The sequence below is a fragment of the Rattus norvegicus genome, chromosome 1, assembly GCF_021556685.1.
Source record: "Rattus norvegicus strain SHRSP/BbbUtx chromosome 1, alternate assembly SHRSP_T2T, whole genome shotgun sequence".
NCBI classification, from domain to species: Eukaryota; Metazoa; Chordata; class Mammalia; order Rodentia; family Muridae; genus Rattus; species Rattus norvegicus.
The window spans coordinates 103,913,431-103,936,812 of NC_141534.1; positions in this window are offsets into that span (position 1 = coordinate 103,913,431).

Below are 23,382 nucleotides of genomic sequence, written 5' to 3' on the forward strand. Positions count from 1 at the left end.
CCAGAGCAATCAGACAACAAAAGGAGGTCAAGCGGATACAGATCGGAAAAGAGGAAGTCAAAATATCACTATTTGCAGATGATATGATAGTATATTTAAGTGATCCCAAAAGTTCCACCAGAGAACTACTAAAGCTGATAAACAACTTCAGCAAAGTGGCTGGGAATAAAATTAACTCAAATAAATCAGTGGCCATCCTCTACACAAAAGAGAAACAAGCCGAGAAAGAAATTAGGGAAACGACACCCTTCATAATAGACCCAAATAATATAAAGTACCTCGGTGTGACTTTAACCAAGCAAGTAAAAGATCTGTACAATAAGAACTTCAAGACACTGAAGAAGGAAATTGAAGAAGACCTCAGAAGATGGAAAGATCCCCCATGCTCATGGATTAGCAGGATTAATGTAGTAAAAATGGCCATTTTACCAAAAGCAATCTACAGATTCAATGCAATCCCTATCAAAATACCAATCCAATTCTTCAAAGAGTTAGACAGAACAATTTGCAAATTCATCTGGAATAACAAAAAACCCAGGATAGCTAAAGCTATCCTCAACAATAAAAGGACTTCAGGGGGAATCACTATCCCTGAACTCAAGCAGTATTACAGAGCAATAGTGATAAAAACTGCATGGTATTGGTACAGAGACAGACAGATAGACCAATGGAACAGAATTGAAGACCCAGAAATGAACCCACACACCTATGGGCACTTGATTTTTGACAAAGGAGCCAAAACCATCCAATGGAAAAAAGGTAACATTTTCAGCAAATGGTGCTGGTTCAACTGTAGGTCAGCATGTAGAAGAATGCAGATCGATCCATGCTTATCACCCTGTACACAGCTTAATTCCAAGTGGATCAAGGACCTCCACATCAAACCAGACACACTCAAACTAATAGAAAAAAAATTAGGGAAGCATCTGGAACACATGGGCACTGGAAAAAATTTCCTGAACAAAACACCAATGGCTTATGCTCTAAGATCAAGAATCGACAAATGGGATCTCATAAAATTGCAAAGCTTCTGTAAGGCAAAGGGCACTGTGGTTAGGACAAAACGGCAACCAACAGATTGGGAAAAGATCTTTACCAATACTACAACAGATAGAGGCCTTATATCCAAAATATACAAAGAACTCAAGAAGTTAGACCGCAGGGAAACAAATAACCCTATTAAAAATGGGTTTCAGAGCTAAACAAAGAATTCACAGCTGAGGAATGCTGAATGGCTGACAAACACCTAAAGAAATGTTCAACATCTTTAGTCATAAGGGAAATGCAAATCAAAACAACCCTGAGATTTCACCTCACACCAGTGAGAATGGCTAAGATCAAAAACTCATGTGACAGCAGATGCTGGCGAGGATGTGGAGAAAGAGGAACACTCCTCCATTGTTGGTGGGATTGCAGACTGGTAAAACCATTCTGGAAATCAGTCTGGAGGATCCTCAGAAAATTGGACTTTGAACTGCCTGAGGATCCAGCTATACCTCTCTTGGGCATATACCCAAAAGATGCCTCAAAATATAAAAGAGACATGTGCTCCACTATGTTCATAGCAGCCTTATTTATAATAGCCAGAAACTGAAAGAACCCAGATGCCCTTCAACAGAGGAATGGATACAGAAAATGTGGTACATCTACACAACGGAATATTACTCAGCTATCAAAAACAACGAGTTTATGAAATTCGTAGCAAATGGTTGGAACTGGAAAATATCATCCTGAGTGAGCTAACCAAAGAAAGACATACATGGTATGCACTCATTGATAAGTGGCTATTAGCCCAAATGCTTGAATTACCCTAGATCCCTAGAACAAAGGAAACTCAAGACGGATGATCAAAATGTCAATGCTTCACTCCTTCTTTAAATGAGGAAAAAGAATACCCTTGGCAGGGAAGGGAGAGGCAAAGATTAAAACAGAGACTGAAGGAACACCCATTCAGAGCCTGCCCCACATGTGGCCCATACATATACAGCCACCCAATTAGACAAGATGGATGAAGCAAAGAAGTGCAGACTGACAGGAGCCGGATGTAGATCGCTCCTGAGAGACACAGCCAGAATACAGCAAATACAGAGGCGAATGCCAGCAGCAAACCACTGAACTGAGAATAGGACCCCCGTTGAAGGAATCAGAGAAAGAACTGGAAGAGCTTGAAGGGGCTCGAGACCCCAAAAGTACAACAATGCCAAGCAACCAGAGCTTCCAGGGACTGAGCCACTACCTAAAGACTATACATGGACTGACCCTGGACTCTGACCTCATAGGTAGCAATGAATATCCTAGTAAGAGCACCAGTGGAAGGGAAAGCCCTGGGTCCTGCTAAGACTGAACCCCCAGTCAACTAGACTATGGGGTGGGAGGGCGGCAATGAGGGGAGTGTTGGGAGGGGAACATCCATAAGGAAGGGGAGGGGGAGGGGGATGTTTGCCCGGAAACCGGGAAAGGGAATAACACTCGAAATATATATAAGAAATACTCAAGTTAATAAAAAAAAAAGACCCAACAAAGAAAGAGAACTTCAGACCAATTTCCCTTATGAATATCGACGCAAAAATACTCCATAAGATTCTGGCAAACCGAATGCAAGAGCACATCAAAACAATCATCCACCATGATCACGTAGGCTTCATACCAGGCATTCAGGGATGGTTTAATATACGGAAAATCATCAACGTGATCCATTATATAAAAAAAACTCAAAGAACAAAACCACATGATCATTTCATTAGATGCTGAGAAAGCATTTGGCAAAATTCAACACCCCTTCATGATAAAAGTCCTGGAAAGAATAGGAATTCAGTGCCCATGCCTAAACATAGTAAAAGTCATATACAGCTAACCAGTTGCTAACATTAAACTAAATGGAGAGAAACTTGAAGCAATCCCACTAAAATCAGGGACTAGACAAGGTTGCCCACTCTCTCCCTACTTATTCAATATAGTTCTTGAAGTTCTAGCCAGAGCAATCAGACAACAAAAGGAGGTCAAGGGGATATAGATTGGAAAAGAGGAAGTCAAAATATCACTATTTGCAGATGATATGATAGTATATTTAAGTGATCCCAAAAGTTCCACCAGAGAACTACTAAAGCTGATAAACATCTTCAGCAAAGTGGCTGAATATAAAATTAACTCAAATAAATCAGTAGCTTTCTGCTACACAAAGGAGAAACAAGCCGAGAAAGAAATTAGGGAAACAACACCCTTCATAATAGACCCAAATAACATAAAGTACCTCAGTGTGACTTTAACCAAGCACGTAAAAGATTTGTACAATAAGTACTTCAAGACTCTGAAGAAAGAAATTGAAGAAGACCTCAGAAGATGGAAAGATCTCCCATGCTCATGGATTGGCAGGATTAACATAGTAAAAATGGCCATTTTACCAAAAACAATCTACAGATTCAATGCAATCCCCATCAAAATACCAATCCAATTCTCCAAAGAGTTAGAACAATTTGCAAATTCATCTGGAATAACAAAAAACCCAGGATAGCTAAAACTATCCTCAACAACAAAAGGACTTCAGGGGGAATCACTATCCCTGAACTCAAGCAGCATTACAGAGCAATAGTGATAAAAACTGCATGGTATTGGTACAGAGACAGACAGATAGACCAATGGAACAGAATTAAAGACCCAGAAATGAACCCACACACCTATGGGCACTTGATTTTTGACAAAGGAGGCAAAACCATTCAATGGAAAAAAGATAGCATTTTCAGTAATTGGTGCTGGTTCAACTGGAGGTCAACATGTAGAAGAATGCAGATCGATCCATGCTTATCACCCTGTACAAAGCTTAAGTCCAAGTGGATCAAGGATCTGCACATCAAACCAGATACACTCAAACTAATAGAAGAAAAACTAGGGAAGCATCTGGAACACATGGGCACTGGAAAAAATTTCCTGAACAAAACACCAATGGCTTATGCTCTAAGATCAAGAATCGACAAATGGGATCTCATAAAACTGCAAAGCTTCTGTAAGGCAAAGGACACTGTGGTTAGGACAAAACGGCAACCAACAGATTGGGAAAAGATCTTTACCAATCCTACAACAGATAGAGGCCTTATATCCAAAATATATAAAGAACTCAAGAAGTTAGACCGCAGGGAGACAAATAACCCTATTAAAAATGGGGTTCAGAGCTAAACAAAGAATTCACAGCTGAGGAATTCCGAATGGCTGACAAACACCTAAAGAAATGTTCAACATCTTTAGTCATAAGGGAAATGCAAATCAAAACAACCCTGAGATTTCACCTCACACCAGTGAGAATGGCTAAGATAAAAAACTCAGGTGACAGCAGATACTGGCGAGGATGTGGAGAAAAAGGAACACTCCTCCATTGTTGGTGGGATTGCAGACTGGTAAAACCATTCTGGAAATCAGTCTGGAGGTTCCTCAGAAAATTGGACATTGAACTGCCTGAGGATCCAGCTATACTCTTGGGCATATACCCAAAAGATGCCCCAACATATAAAAAAGACACGTGCTCCACTATGTTCATAGCAGCCTTATTTGTAATAGCCTGAAGCTGGAAAGAACCCAGATGCCCTTCAACAGAGGAATGGATACAGAAAATGTGGTACATCTTCAGAATGGAATATTACTCAGCTATCAAAAACAATGATTTTGGCTGCCGCCGCAGAGAGCCCTTGGGCAGCACCCCGCGAGCAAAATTGAGCCTCGGGACCACAGGTAAGACCAACTTGTCTGCTGCAAGAGAGCTGCCTGGTGAGATCGGGACACACAGAGGCAGAGATCATCTAGGACCGGGCACGTCCTGTGTTTGCCAGAGGTCCCACGCCCGCGGTTCCTGGCCCGCAGCAGCTCTCTGCTCCCAGACCCTATGGGAAAGAGACCTCACCGCCTGATCAGGTGGGCACTCCTGAGGCTGCAGAGCGGAAGAGACCACCAACACTGCTCACGCCTGCCCACATCCCTGGCCCAAGAGGAAACTGTATAAGGCCTCTGGGCTCCCGTGGGGGAGGGCCCAGGAGCGGCAGGACCCCGCCAGAACCTGAGGGAAACAGACCGGATAAACAGTTCTCTGCACCCAAATCCCGTGGGAGGGAGAGCTAAACCTTCAGAGAGGCAGACAAGCCTGGGAAACCAGAAGAGACTGCTCCCTGCACACACATCTCGGACGCCAGAGGAAAAAGCCAAAGACCATCTGGAACCCTGGTGCACTGAAGCTCCCGGAAGGGGCGGCACAGGTCTTCCTGGTTGCTGCTGCTGCAGAGAGCCCCTGGGCAGCACCCCACGAGCGAACCTGAGCCTCGGGACCACAGGTAAGACCAAATTTTCTGCTGCAAGAAAGCTGCCTGGTGAGCTTGCGACACACGGAAGCAGAATTTCTCTAGGACCGGGCACGTTCTGTGTTTACCGGAAGTCCCACACCCGCGGATCCCGGCCCGCAGCAGCTCTCTGCTCCCAGACCCGGTGAGAGAGAGACCCAACCGCCTGGTCAGGTGGGCACTCCTGAGGCTGCAGAGTGGAAGAGACCACCAACACTGCTCACCCCTGCCCACATCCCTGGCCCAAGAGGAAACTGTATAAGGCCTCTGGGCTCCCGTGGGGGAGCGGCAGGACCCCTGCCAGAGACACCGCCGGACCCTGAAGGAAACAGACCGGATAAACAGTTCTCTGCACCCAAATCCCATGGGAGGGAGAGCTAAACCTTCAGAGAGGCAGACAAGCCTGGGAAACCAGAAGAGACTGCTCCCTGCACACACATCTCGGACGCCAGAGGAAAAAGCCAAAGACCATCTGGAACCCTGGTGCACTGAAGCTCCCGGAAGGGGCGGCACAGGTCTTCCTGGTTGCTGCTGCTGCAGAGAGCTCCTGGGCAGCACCCCACGAGCAAACCTGAGCCTCGGGACCACAGGTAAGACCAAATTTTCTGCTGCAAGAAAGCTGCCTGGTGAACTCAAGACACAGGCCCACAGGAACAGCTGAAGACCTGTAGAGAGGAAAAACTACACGCCCGAAAGCAGAACACTCTGTCCCCATAACTGACTGAAAGAGAGGAAAACAGGTCTACAGCACTCCTGACACACAGGCTTATAGGACAGTCTAGCCACTGTCAGAAATAGCAGAACAAAGTAACACTAGAGATAATCTGATGGCGAGAGGCAAGCGCAGGAACCCAAGCAACAGAAACCAAGACTACATGGCATCATCGGAGCCCAATTCTCCCACCAAAACAAACATGGAATATCCAAACACACCAGAAAAGCAAGATCTAGTTTCAAAATCATATTTGATCATGATGCTGGAGGACTTCAAGAAAGACATGAACACACTTAGGGAAGCACAGGAAAACATTAATAAACAAGTAAAAGCCTACAGAGAGGAATCGCAAAAATCCCTGAAAGAATTCCAGGAAAACACAATCAAACAGTTGAAGGAATTAAAAATGGAAATAGAAGCAATCAAGAAAGAACACATGGAAACAACCCTGGATATAGAAAACCAAAAGAAGAGACAAGGAGCTGTAGATACAAGCTTCACCAACAGAATACAAGAGATGGAAGAGAGAATCTCAGGAGCAGAAGATTACATAGAAATCATTGACTCAACTGTCAAAGATAATATAAAGCGGAAAAAGCTACTGGTCCAAAACATACAGGAAATCCAGGACTCAATGAGAAGATCAAACCTAAGGATAATAGGTATAGAAGAGAGTGAAGACTCCCAGCTCAAAGGACCAGTAAATATCTTCAACAAAATCATAGAAGAAAACTTCCCTAACCTAAAAAAAGAGATACCCATAGACATACAAGAAGCCTACAGAACTCCAAATAGATTGGACCAGAAAAGAAACACCTCCCGTCACATAATTGTCAAAACACCAAACGCACAAAATAAAGAAAGAATATTAAAAGCAGTAAGGGAAAAAGGTCAAGTAACATATAAAGGGAGACCTATCAGAATCACACCAGACTTCTCACCAGAAACTATGAAGGCCAGAAGATCCTGGACTGATGTCATACAGACCCTAAGAGAACACAAATGCCAGCCCAGGTTACTGTATCCAGCAAAACTCTCAATTAACATTGATGGAGAAACCAAGATATTCCATGACAAACCAAATTTACACAATATCTTTCTACAAATCCAGCACTACAAAGGATAATAAATGGTAAAGCCCAACATAAGGAGGCAAGCTATACCCTAGAAGAAGCAAGAAACTAATCGTCTTGGCAACAAAACAAAGAGAATGAAAGCACACAAACATAACCTCACATCCAAATATGAATATAACGGGAAGCAATAATCACTATTCCTTAATATCTCTCAATATCAATGGCCTCAACTCCCCAATAAAAAGACATAGATTAACAAACTGGATACGCAACGAGGACCCTGCATTCTGCTGCCTACAGGAAACACACCTCAGAGACAAAGACAGACACTACCTCAGAGTGAAAGGCTGGAAAACAACTTTCCAAGCAAATGGTCAGAAGAAGCAAGCTGGAGTAGCCATTCTAATATCAAATAAAATCAATTTCCAACTAAAAGACATCAAAAAAGATAAGGAAGGACACTTCATATTCATCAAAGGAAAAATCAACCAAGATCAACTCTCAATCCTAAATATCTATGCCCCAAATACAAGGGCACCTACATACGTAAAAGAAACCTTACTAAAGCTCAAAACACACATTGCACCTCACACAATAATAGTGGGAGATTTCAACACCCCACTCTCATCAATGGACAGATCATGGAAACAGAAATTAAACAGTGATGTAGACAGACTAAGAGAAGTCATGAGCCAAATGGACTTAACGGATATTTATAGAACATTCTATCCTAAAGCAAAAGGATATACCTTCTTCTCAGCTCCTCATGGTACTTTCTCCAAAATTGACCATATAATTGGTCAAAAAACGGGCCTCAACAGGTACAGAAAGATAGAAATAATCCCATGCGTGCTATCGGACCACCACGGCCTAAAACTGGTCTTCAATAACAATAAGGGAAGAATGCCCACATATACGTGGAAATTGAACAATACTCTACTCAATGATAACCTGGTCAAGGCAGAAATAAAGAAAGAAATTAAAAACTTTTTAGAATTTAATGAAAATGAAGATACAACATACTCAAACTTATGGGACACAATGAAAGCTGTGCTAAGAGGAAAACTCATAGCGCTGAGTGCCTGCAGAAAGAAACAGGAAAGAGCATATGTCAGCAGCTTGACAGCACACCTAAAAGCTCTAGAACAAAGAGAAGCAAATACACCCAGGAGGAGTAGAAGGCAGGAAATAATCAAACTCAGAGCTGAAATCAACCAAGTAGAAACAAAAAGGACCATAGAAAGAATCAACAGAACCAAAAGTTGGTTCTTTGAGAAAATTAACAAGATAGATAAACCCTTAGCCAGACTAACGAGAGGACACAGAGAGTGTGTCCAAATTAACAAACTCAGAAATGAAAAGGGAGACATAACTACAGATTCAGAGGAAATTCAAAAAATCATCAGATCTTACTATAAAAACCTATATTCAACAAAATTTGAATATCTTCAAGAAATGGACAATTTCCTAGACAGATACCAGGTATCGAAGTTAAATCAGGAACAGATAAACCAGTTAAACAACCCCATAACTCCTAAGGAAATAGAAGCAGTCATTAAAGGTCTCCCAACCAAAAAGAGCCCAGGTCCAGACGGGTTTAGTGCAGAATTCTATCAAACCTTCATAGAAGACCTCATACCAATATTATCCAAACTATTCCACAAAATTGAAACAGATGGAGCCCTACCGAATTCCTTCTACGAAGCCACAATTACTCTTATACCTAAACCACACAAAGACACAACAAAGAAAGAGAACTTCAGACCAATTTCCCTTATGAATATCGACGCAAAAATACTCAATAAAATTCTGGCAAACCGAATCCAAGAGCACATCAAAACAATCATCCACCATGATCAAGTAGGCTTCATCCCAGGCATGCAGGGATGGTTTAATATACGGAAAACCATCAACGTGATCCATTATATAAACAAACTGAAAGAACAGAACCACATGATCATTTCATTAGATGCTGAGAAAGCATTTGACAAAATTCAACACCCCTTCATGATAAAAGTCCTGGAAAGAATAGGAATTCAAGGCCCATACCTAAACATAGTAACAGCCATATACAGCAAACCAGTTGCTAACATTAAACTAAATGGAGAGAAACTTGAAGCAATCCCACTAAAATCAGGGACTAGACAAGGCTGCCCACTCTCTCCCTACTTATTCAATATAGTTCTTGAAGTTCTAGCCAGAGCAATCAGACAACAAAAGGAGATCAAAGGGATACAGATCGGAAAAGAAGAGGTCAAAATATCACTATTTGCAGATGACATGATAGTATATTTAAGTGATCCCAAAAGTTCCACCAGAGAACTACTAAAGCTGATAAACAACTTCAGCAAAGTGGCTGGGTATAAAATTAACTCAAATAAATCAGTTGCCTTCCTCTATACAAAAGAGAAACAAGCCGAGAAAGGAATTAGGGAAACGACACCCTTCATAATAGACCCAAATAATATAAAGTACCTCGGTGTGACTTTAACCAAGCAAGTAAAAGATCTGTACAATAAGAACTTCAAGACACTGAGGAAAGAAATTGAAGAAGACCTCAGAAGATGGAAAGATCTCCCATGCTCATGGATTGGCAGGATTAATATAGTAAAAATGGCCATTTTACCAAAAGCAATCTACAGATTCAATGCAATCCCCATCAAAATACCAATCCAGTTCTTCAAAGAGTTAGACAGAACAATTTGCAAATTCATCTGGAATAACAAAAAACCCAGGACAGCTAAAGCTATCCTCAACAATAAAAGGACTTCAGGGGGAATCACTATCCCTGAACTCAAGCAGTATTACAGAGCAATAGTGATAAAAACTGCATGGTATTGGTACAGAGACAGACAGATAGACCAATGGAATAGAATTGAAGACGCAGAAATGAACCCACACACCTATGGTCACTTGATTTTTGACAAAGGAGCCAAAACCATCCAATGGAAAAAAGATAGCATTTTCAGCAAATGGTGCTGGTTCAACTGGAGGGCAACATGTAGAAGAATGCAGAGCGATCCATGCTTATCACCCTGTACAAAGCTTAAGTCCAAGTGGATCAAGGACCTCCACATCAAACCAGACACACTCAAACTAATAGAAGAAAAACTAGGGAAGCATCTGGAACACATGGGCACTGGAAAAAATTTCCTGAACAAAACACCAATGGCTTATGCTCTAAGATCAAGAATCGACAAATGGGATCTCATAAAACTGCAAAGCTTCTGTAAGGCAAAGGACACTGTGGTTAGGACAAAACGGCAACCAACAGATTGGGAAAAGATCTTTACCAATCCTACAACAGATAGAGGCCTTATTTCCAAAATATACAAAGAACTCAAGAAGTTAGACCGCAGGGAAACAAATAACCCTATTAAAAAATGGGGTTCAGAGCTAAACAAAGAATTCACAGCTGAGCAATGCCGAATGGCTGAGAAACACCTAAAGAAATGTTCAACATCTTTAGTCATAAGGGAAATGCAAATCAAAACAACCCTGAGATTTCACCTCACACCAGTGCGATTGGCTAAGATCAAAAACTCAGGTGACAGCAGATGCTGGCGAGGATGTGGAGAAAGAGGAACACTCCTCCATTGTTGGTGGGATTGCAGTCTGGTAAAACCATTCTGGAAATCAGTCTGGAGGTTCCTCAGAAAATTGGACATTGAACTGCCTGAGGATCCAGCTATACCTCTCTTGGGCATATACCCAAAAGATGCCTCAACATATAAAAGAGACACGTGCTCCACTATGTTCATCGCAGCCTTATTTATAATAGCCAGAAAATGGAAAGAACCCAGATGCCCTTCAACAGAGGAATGGATACAGAAAATGTGGTACATCTACACAATGGAATATTACTCAGCTATCAAAAACAACGAGTTTATGAAATTCGTAGGCAAATGGTTGGAACTGGAAAATATCATCCTGAGTGAGCTAACCCAATCACAGAAAGACATACATGGTATCCACTCATTGATAAGTGGCTATTAGCCCAAATGCTTGAATTACCCTAGATCCCTAGAACAAAGGAAACTCAAGACGGATGATCAAAATGTGAATGCTTCACTCCTTCTTTAAATGCGGAAAAGAATACCCTTGGCAGGGAAGGGAGAGGCAAAGATTAAAACAGAGACTGAAGGAACACCCATTCAGAGCCTGCCCCACATGTGGCCCATACATATACAGCCACCCAATTAGACAAGATGGATGAAGCAAAGGAGTGCAGACCGACAGGAGCCGGATGTAGATCGCTCCTGAGAGACACAGCCAGAATACAGCAAATATAGAGGCGAATGCCAGCAGCAAACCACTGAACTGAGAATAGGTCCCCTATTGAAGGAATCAGAGAAAGAACTGGAAGAGCTTGAAGGGGCTCGAGACCCCAAAAGTACAACAATGCCAAGCAACCAGAGCTTCCAGGGACTAAGCCACTACCTAAAGACTATACATGGACTGACCCTGGACTCTGACCCCATAGGTAGCAATGAATATCCTAGTAAGAGCACCAGTGGAAGGGGAAGCCCTGGGTCCTGCTAAGACTGAACCCCCAGTGAACTAGTCTATGGGGGGAGGGCGGCAATGGGGGGAGGGTTGGGAGGGGAACACCCATAAGGAAGGGGAGGGGGGAGGGGGATGTTTGCCCGGAAACTGGGAAAGGGAATAACACTCGAAATGTATATAAGAAATACTCAATAAAAAAAAAAAGAAAAAAAAAGAAATACTCAAGTTAATAAAAAAAGTAAAAATAAATAAATAAACATGGAGAAGTCATTTCATATTGAAAACATATAGCACCTGAGATCCCACACTTTGGGCACACAGCCAATGACCTAAAGGTCTTGGATGAGCTTCTTGACCTCTTACTTTAAGAGCATGATAATAACATAGTAGCACCACGTTTTCATGATCAATTTTCAACCACAAGAAGCTTTGGCAGATACTTGTCAATTTGTACTATTTTATGGTAGCCAGCAATGTCTCATGTTTATCTCGTGATGTAAAATGCTTTTATTCTAACCTCAAGAAACTCCAAAATCATGATTATTTTACAACATCACCCTAAGAGTCAATTCTGGAATCCCCAATACTGAAGGTTCTGGATGTCTTACCAATGAACATGGTAAAATGAATCTGTACATGATATTGATCATGGGGAGTGTCACAGATCCTGTCCTCTTGTGGCCTCATAGAGTGGCTTAGCCATTTTACCAAAGCAGGGGATCCATAGCCTTCAGAAATCACATGATGCCACACTAGGCATTCGGTCTTTGTCAAGATGCTTAGGATAGTCTCCTTATGAACTTGGGATAGGTTTATTTGCATCCTCCCTCCTCCACCATTGAGTTTGGACCCCACATAATTACTTCTGGTATGGAAATTTAGGTCCTTTCTGCTTAAGACTCTACACCCCAATCATTTTGTAGTCTTTAAGAGGACTTTCATTGCCTTCATACGAGTTAATATCAGTGGTATCCAGGAGTAAATCATATACATATTGAAGCACATGGGGCATGGCCTGTCAATACTCACATAAGTTGTGATGGAGAGTCTCATCAAAGATAGTATGCGAGTTCTTAAATCCTTGCAGCAGTCTTGTCTAGTAATTTCCACATCTTTGCACTTGAAGGTGAAAAGTGGCTGGCTGTTCTTATCTATGGGAATATTACAGAAGGTGTTATTTAAGTCCAAGTCTTAAATTTTTCTGTTGGGTGGCAAGGAATTCAGAAGTGTATATGGATTCAGGACTGTTGGATGAATGTCTTCCACCCTCTTATTCACCTTCCTCGGGTCTTGCACTGATCTATGGTCTTTTCCTCCAGGCTTTTATACTAGTAACAAGAATGTATTCCAGGAAGAGTGGCATGGAATGAGGATACTATGCTTGAAGTAAATTAATATGGGGTTTAATACCCTGAAGAGCTTCTTGTGACTGAGGGTACTACCTTATTCTTACAGGGATAGCAGTAACATTCAGATCTACCAAAACTGGGCTATGAATGTAGAGGAGAAGTTAAGTCAGAGGGTTATTTTAAGCCCATACTGGGGTATCCGGGCAATGTATTCTTCTAGAAGAGATGGTACAGAGCCAGGTCTCTCTATTTTGGCCTCTGGAGGTATTCATTTTTCAAACAGAAGACACAGACTAGAGCTGGGTTTGCCTGGACCACTCTCTTGCCTTCAAGATAGAAGTGAATTTGAGCTCCCATTTTAGTTAGGAAGTCCCTCACTAATAGGGGGTAATGGCATTCAGGAAACACAAGGAGAAAGTGAGTAATAATCTTTTTACCCAAGTCTACATACCACTTTGTAGTCTAGGCTTGGTGCCCATAGTACCTCAAATGAATGTAGTTTGGGTCATCATGGGTCCCAGAGGCCTCTAGAGGACAGAGTGGTAAGCCCTAGTATAGAACAGAAAGTCAACTGGGCACTTTCCCACTTCTTTATTTTTTTCTCTTTACTTTTTTTATTGGATATTCTTTATTTACATTTCAAATGTTATTCCTTTTCCTGGTTTCCTGTCCATAAGCCCCCTATTCCCTTCCCATCCCCCTTTTTCTATAAGGGTGTTCCCCCTCCCTCACCAACCCCCTTCCTGCCTCCCCACCCTGACATTTCTCTACAGAAACCTTGGCAGGACCAAAGGCTTCTCTTCCCATTGGTGCCCAAGATGGCCATCCTCTGCTACATATGCAGCTGGAGCCATGTATACTCTTTGGGTAGTGGTTTAGTCCCTGGGAACTCTGGTGGGTTGGTATTGTTATTCTTATGGGGTTGCAAACCCCTTCAGCTCCTTCAATCCTTTCTATAACTCCTCCAATTGGGACCCCATTCTCAGTTTAATTATTTGCTGCTAGCATTTGCCTCTGTACATGTCATGATCTGGCTGAGCCTCTCGGGAGACAACTATATCAGGCTCCTGTCAGCATGTACTTCTTGGCTTCATCAATATTGTCTGGGCTTGGTGGTTGTACAAATATGGGATGGATTCCCAGGTAGGGAAGGCTCTGAATGACTATTCCATAAGTCTCTGATTCAAACACTGTCTCCATATTTCCTCCTATGAATAACACCACCACCTTCTAAGGTTACCCTGCGCACTGGAGGGGTCTTCAGTTTCCACTTCTGCCAGTCAGAGAATTCCAGGATTGGCTTCAGTTTACAGTATTTTCTAGGATCTTAGGGTATTGACCATTCCAGTGCCCCATTTCATAGCAGTATGCACATTTGTCTCTAAGGAGCCTCAGATGAGGTGAATGACCAGGCTTATTATGCTGACCTTGGATCAGAGAAGCCTTTCCCTATCCTCCCTGTTGTCCCTGAGCTGCCACCAAAATCCTTGCCAATTTCTTATCTTATTTGTCATTTTGACGTTCCTTATTGTTGAAGTCTTTTGAGAAATCTCCATGATTTCAGACAAGTTCTTACCTTCAAAGCCTTCAATCCTCTGGATCTTCTTGTGGATATCTGGAACTGACTGACCCATAAAGGCCACATTAATGGCCTGTTTATTCTATGGCACATCTGGGTGGATCAGGGTATAAGTTCTCTGGGCATCCAGGAGCCACTCCAGGAAAGTGGCTGGGGGCTCGGTTGGTCCCTGTACTATTTCACTTACCTTAGATAAATTTGTAGGGTACCTGGTTGCCATCTGGAGATCTCTCATAAGACTCTGGGGAAGCCTTTTAAGAGCTTCCTTACCTTCAGCTGAATTACTGTCCAAGTCAGGAATGATCTTGGGGAAGGCAGCATATCTGGAATATCTGCTGTCCTTTTCTAGGACCAACTTGTGGGTCACCCATCCAATGTGATCCTGTTCCTCTGTAGTAAACAGAATCTGAAGGAACTGTTAAATGTCCTCTCAAGTAGGTTGGTGAAAAAGATAGTCTCAAGAAGAGAGATCAAATCTAAGGTTTCTCAGCAAATGGGGGGATTATCAGATATCCAGTTATAACCATCACAGGTGGAGAAGGATTAGTAGACCATAAAAGATCTCTCATCTGCCGCAGAGGGGGGTGTTATGATATGCAGGAAAAATGGTTCTGCTGAGGGATGGAAGAAGTGTCCAACCTAGTGTGGGAGGGGATAGTCAAGTGGGGAAGTGAAGGGGAAGCTGAGGGAGCAAGAGTGGCCTGACAGAGGTGTGAAGCTTCTTACAGCACTCAGTGAGGAGGAGGCAGGGGACCCTGGTCACTCAATAGGATTGGGGTTGAGGATCCTCATTTGATGCAATCTTGAACAGTCTCCTTAATGGCTTTGATAATCTCCACTATATGTCAGATCTGGTCCTGAAAATTCTCAGAAAGGTCAGAAGCCTTCTCCTCCTCTGTGGAATGAGGGGTAGTGGGGAGAAGAAATACAATCATTCAAAAATTTAGAAGGGTCAAAGAGAAGAAAACACCAGGCCATGACATGGGTGACCTGGTTGGGGTCTCTCAGGATGGTGGAGAACTAGAGCATGTATGGGAAGGAGAAGAGCAGAGTCAAACGAGCCCTCTGGGGGACAACCAGTACTGAGTGAGGGCTATTTGAGCTCACGGGCTGTATGGAGCCTTCCGAGGAAAACGTGCTTACCTAAAACAGTAGTGGCCTTTGGAAATTTTTTAAATGTCCCAGAAAAGCTTCAACAGGAGTATCAGAAATTGAGGAAGACTAGCCCATAATAGGGAGTAGAGAAGAGCAGGATGGAGTGAAAAAGCAGATGGAGAACAACAGGACTAAGAAACAGTGGGAAAGCAAGACAAAAGTAGTGGCAGAAATGGGAGTTAAAGAAAGGTTCCAAGTTGGGAGTCCCTCCCAAGTCTAAAGATGTGGATAGAGATCTATGCCCTTTTGCCAAATGGAGAATCAATTCATCCCTCATCTGCTGGCTTGAAGAGCACTATTCCTTTCACTTTCTTTTCTTTGAGTCACCAAAAATCTAAACCACAAGAAGAAGAAAAAAAACCCAACCCCAGGTTTGAGGGGCCAGCTGGCCTAGTGGAGCTTATTGATAATGACTGGAGGGGTATTCAATGTTCTGGGGCTTTCCTGGCCAACACAGCAAATGTTGAAGTTCAGCATTAGCCCAACAAACCACTCAGGCACTGATCCCAGTCATATATGTTTGGTTTATTGAATACATATTCAAGACACATTAATTGGGGGTACAGTGAGAAATAGGGAGCCTAGCTACAATCCCATACAGTTAGTTCTCAAGGCCAGTTTTTATATGGAAAAACCTTAAAGAGGTACATTTGCAACATTTAAGCTATCTAAACAAAGTAGTGCTATCTGACCTTTAAGCTGATTGGCTGGGTCTAGGGGCAGGGAGAATAGAGAATATCCAGAGTCTACCAGGCTCTGTGATAAAGCACAACAACATGACTTTATGGTCAGGGCAAGAAACATTAGGTCAGGTTAAGGTCATAAGCTACAAAATGAAGGTTGAGGCACTATGCCAGAACTACTGCCAGGTATTAATATTTAACACTAATACATGTTTACAGAACATTTCTCCCAAACACAAAAGTATATACTTTCTTTTTTGTAACTCATAGTTCATTCTCTAAACTTGACCATATACTCTGACTCAAAACAAGATCAACAGACATAAAAACACTGAAATAACCCCATGCCTCCTACTGGACCACCATAGATTAAAGCTTCATATAAACAACAGAAATAACAGAGAGCTTAAAAACTCATAGAAACTCAACACCTCTTTACTGAATGAAAAAAAAACATGTCAAGACAGGAAGAAAGAAATTAAAAATTTACTGGAATCTAAGGAAAAGTGAATATACAGTACTCCCAAACTTGTGGTATATAATCCAAGCAGGTCTAAGAATAAAAATCATAGTAATGAGTGACTATATGAAGAAAATGAGATCTATCACTTCTATCGTAACAATAGACCTGAAGGCTGTAGGCTTAGATTTTTCAAAGTCTACTTTGAAGAATGGTTCTTTAGCACTTCAATCTCCCTTCCAGCTTATCACCTAAAAGAGGTAGGTGGGAAAAAAAGGTTAAAATAGGAAACAGGTTATGGGTATGCTTAGAAATATTTTTGGAAGGCAATTTTAATCTCCATGGTCAGCCGTTGAGTCTACTTAGCAAACACCATATACAAATAAGTAGCGGCAGCTTGATCCAGAAGAAACAGCAAGGTTCAGCCAATCAGCATGAGTCCACAGAAGCAGCAAGAAGCAGCTAAAATATCACCAGGAGTTCTTTGGTGCATTTCTCTTTATGAAGTCACAACAAGTGAAGATCAGCAAAGAAACCCAGATGAACCAATGTAAGAGTGTTGTCAGTGAAGACAACCATCAGAAAAGCCCAATGATAACCAGCAATGGTTCTAAGGTTCTAAATGCAAGAGCTTTATCCACTGTGTGTTAGGTTATACTTACACTCTTTCCAAACATTCATGCACCTCTCAAGTGTCCATCCCAGCAAAACAAAACATTCACTTTCACCAGGAAAGTTCCAGAAAGACACCATGTATCTTTTCTCATCAAAACATTCTCTCAAGGAATCTTAGAAAGGACTGAAAGAGCTTGAAGGGGTTTGAGACCCCATATGAACAACAATGCCAACCAACCAGAGATTCCAGGGACTAAGCCACTACCCAAAGACTATACATGGACTGACCCTGGACTCCAACTGCATACGTACAATGAATAGCTTAGTAAGAGCACCAGTGGAAGGGGAAACCCTTGACCCTGCCAAGACTGAACCCCCAGTGAATGTGATTGTTGCGGGAAGGGTGGTAACGGGGGGAGGATGGGGAGGGGAGCACCCATAGAGAAGGGGAGGTGGAGGGGTTAGGGGGATGTTGGCCTGGAAACCAGGAAGGGGAATAACAATTGAAATGTAAATAAGAAATATTCAAGTTAATAAAGATGAAAAAAATAAAACATTCTCTCATGTGTCTGCTTCACAGTAAAACATCCTCTCATAAGACAGTTCCCAGAAAAACATCACACGACACAACTGGGTTTCCAATGAAACCAGAAATTCCCACTTCACAAAGCTGTAGAACAAACAGAAAAATCATACTCAAAAGGGATATATTATAATAAATAATCATACTTAGCGATGAAATCAATGAAACAGAAACAATGAGAACAAAACAAATATAAATGAAGCAAACAGTTGGTTTTTGAGAAAATCAGTAGGATAGATAAACCCTTATGCAAACTAACTAAAAAGCAAGGGGAAAATATCCAAATTCACAATCAGAAAAAAAATGTAGATACAAAAAGACCCCAGGGAAAGCCAGAATATATTAAGGACATACTTAAAAAGCTTTACTTCACCAAATTGGAAAATGTTAGAGAAATGGATAATTTTTTGGGATAGATTCCACTTAAGTGTGTCAAATCAAGAGCAAATGAACAAAGGAAATAAATGTACAATTCTAGTATTCAGCCATGAAAAGTCTACCAACCAAAATTAAAACCTAGGCATAGATGGTTTTATCATAGAATTCTACCAGATCTTTAAAGATGAGTTAATACTAATACTCAATTGATTGCAGAAACAGAAGGAATATTGCCCAATTCAATATATGTGGCCACAGTTACCTAGATACCCAAACACCTGATGACTCCACAAAGAGAGAAAATTATAGGCTAACTTTTATTAGCAGCATAGATGTTAAAATAAACAATAAAATACATGCAAAATGAATAAATATCCACATAAAATAAGTATCCACCATCCACCACCATTGAGAAGGCCTCATCTCAAGGATGCAGGGATGGTTCAACATATGAAAAATAATAAATATAATCCACAATATAAGCAAATTCCAAAAAAATTAACCACAGGATCATTTCATAAGATTCAGAAAAGGCCCTTGACAAAATACAACACCCTTCATGATAAAAAACAATCTCTCCTAGAGAAATTAGGGATACAAGAGATATAACTCAACATAACAAAGACAAGTCATAGCAAATGGAGAGAAATACAAAGCACCTTCAATAACCTTAGGGGCAATACAATTTCCCCCACTCTTTTCATATCTATTCAGTATAGAAATTGAAATTTAGCTACAACAAAAAGACTACTGAAGGACATCAAGGGGATACAACCAGAAAAGAAAGGAGTTCAACTATCATTATCTGTAAACCACTTGATATTATCTATAAATTGGTCTAACATTTCCACCAATGATAAATGGACAAAAATAGAAACAGGGAAACACCTTTCACAGTAGCATCATATAATATAATATACCTCAGGGTAACACCAGCCAAGAAAGTGAAAAATTTGTATGATAAAAACTTCAAGTGTCTAAAGAAGATACTAGAGGGTGGAAAGAGCTCCATGATCATGGAACAGAAAGAATAGCATAGGAAGTTGGATTATCCTATAATATGTATTCTACAGATTTATGGCAATCTTCAGCAAAATTTCTTATAGACTTTGAAATGACAATTTTCAACTTCATATGGAATCTTCTCTCTCTCTCTCTCTCTCTCTCTCTCTCTCTCTCTCTCTCTCTCTCTCTCTCTCTCTCCTGGATACAATAGACAATCCTTAATAAGAAAAAAAAAGTTTAGAAAGTCTCACAGTATCTGATTTGAATTGGTACTGTAGAGCTACAGTAATAAAACCTGCATGATACTGATCCAAAACAAACACACTGATCAACAGAATTAAGACCCAGACAAGTTTGCACACATATAAGCACATGGTTTTAATAAAGAAGTCAGAAACATAAACACTGGGGACAAAAGACATGTTCAACAAATTGTGCTGTTCAAACTGATGTCTGAATGTTTAAGAATGCAAATATAATCATACTTACTGCAATTCACAAAAGAAGTACCAGTGGATTAAAGATCAAATGTAAAACCAGATATAATACACTAAACCTGATAGAAGAGAAACTGAGGAATATCATTTAATGCATTGTCACAACTTTCTGAACAGAACATCTATAGCATAGATTCCAAGATCAACAATTCTTAAATGGGATCTCATAACACTGAAAAGCTTCTTTAAGGCAGGGAACCTGTCAACTGGACAAAGCTAAAGCCTACAGAATGCAAAATGATTTTTTCCTCTCTATATATCATATAAGGAACTAAATTTCAAAAATATATAAACAAGTCAAGAAACTGGTTATCAAATAGTCAAATCATCCAATTTCAAAATGATATACAGATCTGAACAAAATTCTCAGTAGATGATACTCCAAAAGGTGAAAAAGACTTAAAGAAATGTTCAACATCCTTAGTAATCAGGGAAATGCAAATCAAAACCTCTTTGAGACACCATCGTCTGTTAGAATGGCTAAGATCAATAGCACAAAAATCATGCTGGCAAGGATATGGAGTAACGGGAACACTCCTTCATATTTAGTGGGTATGCAAACCCATAGAGCTACTACTAAAATCAATATGACAGTTCAACAGAAAGCTGGATTTGATCTAGCTGGAGATCCAGATACACCACTCTTCAGCATATAAACAAAGGATGCTCAATCCAAAATAAGGAAAGTCACACAAACAAAATGGAGTCATGCTCGGCTAATTATAAAACTGTATATTATACTATGTGTAGGCAAATAAATGGAACTAGAAAACATCATCCTGAGTGAGGTAATAAAAACCCATGAAGACACCTATGGAATGTATCTTCTTACCACGCAACAGAACATAGATCTTGAGAAGTTGGGTAAAGAAGAGGGGACTAGATGGAGGAACATGTCTCTTGAGTATATGGTAATAGAGTATATTCAAAAGGCACAAAGGGGTGGTTGGGAATGGAAATGATGGTTGGGATGGTAGGGGATATGGGATGGATGAAGGGTGTGCAGAAAGTGAACACTGCAACAGAAAGGCCATTATTGGTGTGGTGTGGAAACCCACTGTAGAGAAACTTCCACAAATCTATGAAGGAAATACAAATAAGGAATCCCAGTAATGGAGAATACAAAGTCTTACCAGCTCATTTCTTGTCTTGGAAAGAAATCCAATAGTGAAACTTTATAAACCTCTCGAGATTTTGGCCATATGCCCAATGTAGATCAATAAAACCAAGCTATTGCTAAGGTACAGGGATGCTCTCCACCACTAGACAGAGAGGGTCCCATTGCCAAAGAGAATACACACACACGCACTGAACTGGAGAAGCTGGGTAGATGGCAACATGGAGCCTTCACCAATACATTCTAGTGCCTTTCCAATGTTAAAGTACTTCATAGGATACTGAAAGAGAAACCTGAAAACCAACACAGCCACAGAAATCTTGACCTACAACCTGCCTTGCCTACAAAATATGCTAGGACAATGGAAACAATAAACTTGTGGGAGTAGACAATGAACTTCTGATGACTTAAGACAAACTCCTCAAGGAAGAATCTATAGTCAACATTGCTTGAGTAAGCATGTACCAGAAACTAAATAGCATATAGACATAGGGTAAAACAAACAAACAAAAAACCCTGGTCGAGCAATCAGACAACAAAAGGAGGTCAGTGGATACAGTTTGGTAAAGAAGAAGTCAAAATATCACTATTTGCAGATGATATGATAGTATATTTAAGTGATCCCAAAAGATCCACCAGAGAACTACTAAAGCTGATAGACGACTTCAGCAAAGTGGCTGGCTATAAAATTAACTCAAATAAATCAGTAGCCTTCCTCTACACAAAAGAGAAACAAGCTGAGAAAGAAATTAGGGAAACGACACCATTCATAATAGACCCAAACAATATAAAGTACCTCGGTGTGACTATAACCAAGCAAGTAAAAGATCTGTACAATAAGAACTTCAAGCCTCTGAAGAAAGAAATTGAAGAAGACCTCAGAAGATGGAAAGATCTCCCATGCTCATGGATTGGCAGGATTAACATAGTAAAAATGGCCATTTTACCAAAAGCGATCTACAGATTCAATGCAATCCCCATCAAAATACCAATCCAATTCTTCAAAGAGTTAGACAGAAAAATTTGCAAATTCATCTGGAATAACAAAAAACCCAGGATAGCTAAAACTATCCTCAACAATAACAGGACTTCAGGGGGAATCACTATCCCTGAACTCAAGCAATAATACAGAGCAATAGTGATAAAAACTGCATGGTATTGGTACAGAGACAGACAAATAGACCAATGGAACAGAACTGAAGACCCAGAAATGAACCCATACACCTACGGGCACTTGATTTTTGACAAAGGAGCCAAAACCATCCAATGGAAAAAAGATAGCATTTTCAGCAAATGGTGCTGGTTCAACTGGAGGTCAACATGTAGAAGAATGCAGATCGATCCATGCTTATCACCCTGTACAAAGCTTAATTCCAAGTGGATCAAGGACCTCCACAGCAAACCAGATACACTCAAACTAATAGAAGAAAAACTAGGGCAGCATCTCGAACACATAGGCACTGGAAAAAATTTTCTGAACAAAACATCAATGGCTTATGCTCTAAGATCAAGAATCGACAAATGGGATCTCATAAAACTGCAAAGCTTCTGTAAGGCAAAGGACACTGTGGTTAGGACAAAACGGCAACCAACAGATTGGGAAAAGATCTTTACCAATCCTACAACAGGTAGAGGCCTTATATCCAAAATATACAGAGAACTCAAGAAGTTAGACCGCAGGGAGTCAAATAACCCTATTAAAAAATGGGGTTCAGAGGTAAACAAAGAATTCACAGCTGAGGAATGCCGAATGGCTGAGAAACACCTAAAGAAATGTTCAACATCTTTAGTCATAAGGGAAATGCAAATCAAAACAACCCTGAGATTTCACCTCACACCAGTGAGAATGGCTAAGATCAAAAACTCAGGTGACAACAAATGCTGGCGAGGATGTGGAGAAAGAGGAACACTCCTCCATTGTTGGTGGGATTGCAGACTGGTACAACCATTCTGGAAATCAGTCTGGAGGTTCCTCAGAAAATTGGACATTGAACTGCCTGAGGATCCAGCTATACCTCTCTTGGGCATATACCCAAAAGATGCCCCAACATAGAAAAAAGACACCTGCTCCACTATGTTCATAGCAGCCTTATTTATAATATCCAGAAGCTGGAAAGAACCCAGATGCCCTTCAACAGAGGAATGGATACAGAAAATGTGGTACATCTACACAATGGAATATTACTCAGCTATCAAAAACAATGATTTTATGAAATTGGTAGGCGAATGGTTGGAACTGGAAAATATCATCCTAAGTGAGCTAACCCAATCACAGAAAAATACACATGGTATGCACTCATTGATAAGTGGCTATTAGCCCAAATGCTTGAATTACCCTAGATTCAT